Source organism: Schistocerca piceifrons, chromosome 8, assembly GCF_021461385.2.
Source record: "Schistocerca piceifrons isolate TAMUIC-IGC-003096 chromosome 8, iqSchPice1.1, whole genome shotgun sequence".
Taxonomy (NCBI): Eukaryota; Metazoa; Arthropoda; class Insecta; order Orthoptera; family Acrididae; genus Schistocerca; species Schistocerca piceifrons.
The window spans coordinates 284,566,014-284,569,846 of NC_060145.1; the positions used below are offsets into that span (position 1 = coordinate 284,566,014).

General features: G+C 44.6%; 1 non-coding gene across 1 annotated transcript; it reads left to right on the top strand.

Annotated features, from left to right (window-relative positions):
- Nucleotides 1–1,980: 1,980 nt before the first annotated feature.
- On the top strand, nt 1,981–2,053 carry Trnaa-cgc. Its single transcript has one exon. It is a non-coding gene; the product is annotated as a tRNA-Ala (tRNA).
- Nucleotides 2,054–3,833: the final 1,780 nt, after the last annotated feature.

Below are 3,833 nucleotides of genomic sequence, written 5' to 3' on the forward strand. Positions count from 1 at the left end.
TTCTGATGGAATGTTATCTATCCCTTCTGCCTTATTTGACCGTAAGTCCTCCAAAGCTCTTTTAAATTCCAATTCTAATACTGGATCTCCTATCTCTTCTAAATCGACTCCTGTTTCTTCTTCTATCACATCAGACAAATCTTCACCCTCATAGAGGCCTTCAATGTATTCTTTCCACCTATCTGCTCTCTCCTCTGCATTTAACAGTGGAATTCCCGTTGCACTCTTAATGTTATCACCGTTGCTTTTAATGTCACCAAAGGTTGTTTTGACTTTCCTGTATGCTGAGTCTGTCCTTCCGACAATCATATCTTTTTCGATGTCTTCACATTTTTCCTGCAGCCATTTCGTCTTAGCTTCCCTGCACTTCCTATTTATTTCATTCCTCAGCGACTTGTATTTCTGTATTCCTGATTTTGCCGGAACATGTTTGTACTTCCTCCTTTCATCAATCAACTGAAGTATTTCTTCTGTTACCCATGGTTTCTTCGCAGCTACCTTCTTTGTATCTATGTTTTCCTTCCCAACTTCTGTGATGGCCCTTTTTAGAGATGTCCATTCCTCTTCAACTGTACTGCCTACTGCGCTATTCCTTATTGCTGTACCTATAGCGTTAGAGAACTTCAAACGTATCTCGTCATTCCTTAGTACTTCCGTATCCCACTTCTTTTCGTATTGATTCTTCCTGACTAATGTCTTGAACTTCAGCCTACTCTTCATCACTACTATATTGTGATCTGAGTCTATATCTGCTCCTGGGAACGCCTTACAATCCAGTATCTGATTTCGGAATCTCTGTCTGACCATGATGTAATCTAATTGAAATCTTCCCGTATATCCCGGCCTTTTCCAAGTACACCTTCTCCTCTTGTGATTCTTGAACAGGGTATTCGCTATTACTAGCTGAAACTTGTTACTGAACTCAATTAGTCTTTCTCCTCTTTCATTCCTCGTCCCAAGCCCATATTCTCCTGTAACCTTTTCTTCTACTCCTTCCTCTACAACTGCATTCTAGTCGCCCATGATTATTAGATTTTCGTCCCCCTTTACATACTGCATTACCCTTTCAACATCCTCATACACTTTCTCTATCTGTTCATCTTCAGCTTGCGACGTCGGCATGTATACCTGAGCTATCGTTGTCGATGTTGGTCTGCTGTCGATTCTGATTAGAACAACCCGGTCACTGAACTGTTCACAGTAACACACCCTCTGCCCTACCTTCCTATTCATAACGAATCCTACACCTGTTATACCATTTTCTGCTGCTGTTGATATTACCCGATACTCATCTGACCAGAAATCCTTGTCTTCCTTCCACTTCATTTCACTGACCCCTACTATATCTAGATTGAGCCTTTGCATTTCCCTTTTCAGATTTTCTAGTTTCTCCACCACGTTCAAGCTTCTGACATTCCACGCCCCGATTCGTAGAACGTTATCCTTTCGTAGATTATTCAATCTTTTTCTCATGGTAACCTCCCCCTTGGCAGTCCCCTCCCGGAGATCCGAATGGGGGACTATTCGGGAATCTTCTGCCAATGGCGAGATCATCATGACACTTACAGGCCACATGTCCTGTGGATACACGATACGTGTCTTTAATGCAGTGGTTTACATTGCCTTCTGCATCCTCATGTCGTTGATCATTGCTGATTCTTCCGGCTTTAGGGGCAATTTCCCACCCCTAGGACAAGAGAGTGCCCTGAACCTCTATCCGCTCCTCCGCCCTCTTTGACAAAGCCGTTGGCAGAATGAGGCTGACTTCTTATGCCGGAAGCCTTCGGCCACCAATGCTGATTATTTATCAAAATTTAGGCAGTGGCGGGGATCGAACCCGGGACTGAAGACGTTTTTGATTATGAACCAAAGATGCTACCCCTAGACCACGGGTAGTAAAATTAGCTCTGCATTACTTTAGTTTCACGTTAGTAAACAATCAAAATTTTACTGGTGCATCAAGTTCTTTTCATGTGACCGAGCGAGGTGGTGCAGTGGTTAGCACACTGGACTCGCATTCGGGAGGACGACGGTTCAATCCCGTCTCCGGCCATCCTGATTTAGGTTCTCCGTGATTTCCCTATATCGCTTCAGGCAAATGCCGGGATGGCTCCTTTGAAAGGGCACGGCCGATTTCCTTCCCCATCCTTCGAGCTTGCGCTCCGTCTCTAATGACCTCGTCGTCGATGGGACGTTAAACACTAATCTCCTCCTCCTCCTTCTCCTTTTCATGTGAGTGACAAGCCCTGTGCCGGCCAGAGTGGTCGAGCGGTTAAAGGCGCTACAGCCTGGAACCGCACGACCGCTACAGTCGCAGGTTCGAATCCTGCCTCGGGCATGGATGTGTGTGATGTCCTTAGGTTAGTTAGGTTTAAGTAGTTCTAAGTTCTAGGGGACTTATGACCACAGCAGTTGAGTCCCATAGTGCTCAGAGCCATTTTTGACAAGCCCTGCAGTGGCACGAAAAAGAAGGGAACCAGTGGAAAGATGGTCCTATCGGGATACAAAAATGACGAATACCCTCGTTTTTATTCAAAAAGAGTGACTGAACATTTGGGTACCAGCTACCTCATCCTACCATCCTCTGCGCTAAAATAGGTACTGGCATGCGAAGATATCCATGCTTTTTTATACTGAGAGAGAAGGAGACAGAGGTAGCAGGAAATGGATGGAGAAGTTATCAGTACTGGAGGATGGTTGTGGTTGTGATGTGGAAAGAGCGAAGGAGACATTGGGGATGTGTGAGAAAAAGAGGGACGCAGTGGGAGCAGAACGTAGTACACAGTGAAAGGAGAGGAGAGTAGTGAAGGAGACAGTGTCAGTAGGAGAATAATAAAAAGGAGAAAATAGAAGTGGGTGAGAGCCAGTGATGATGAGAGACTGACTCAAGGACAACGAGGAAGAGAGAGATAATGGCAGTGAAAACAGAGAAGCAGTGGAAAGAATTGACTAGAGAGTAGCGGTAAGAGAGAGAGGGTGAGAGTGACACAAATAAGAGACTTAGTAGTAGGCAGAACAAAGGGGCCTGTGGCTGCGACAGAGGAGACAATGACACGGAGACACAAAGAGGTAATGACAATGAGTTCAGATAAGTGAGTGAGAATGGGCGATTGGGAGTTGATGGGCATGAGAGACTTACAGTGATGGGCTAGTTACAGTTAGAACAGCTTGTGGGAGCGAGATGTAAGTTGCATGTTAAAAAGAGCGCGAGTACATTCGCATGCCAATATAGAATGCAAAAATTTTTAAATGTGCAGAGGGAAGGTAGAATGGGGCAGCTGGTACCCGAATTTTCAGTGTCCTTTAATGAAGAGGAGCGTATTTGGAGCGTATTTGCCTTTTTTGTGCTCCGGTAACAGCGTTTGTCCACTGATACATACTTTATACTTGTTCTTGATACTTTCTGTTTTTGTATTTTAGCACTGGTGATAACAGTGTTAGTCAAAATCCAGATCTGCAATAAACTGCGAATTGCTGCGACTGACTGCGGTCCAACTTTACATTTCATAGGCAATGCTCGTTATCTCATGTACTCTTCTGATCCCTCTGGTGTAAATATTGCATTCGCTCTGTTGTATATGGGGGCTCTACACTGGCTCTCTGCAGCCCTCTGCATGCAACCTGCTGTGTACTACGGTGTACGCAACAGTAAGGAGATGTGGGCTGCACAGTGGTGCAGCAGCTGTCATCATAGGGAAGCTGGACAGGAGCAGAAATGATTACCAAACACATAAATACAGTACACAGAATTTTCATTTATGTCGTAACTTTCTCCAAATATTGCGAAGAAACTTTACAAACGAACAAACGGTAATAAAGTCCACCTATCACGA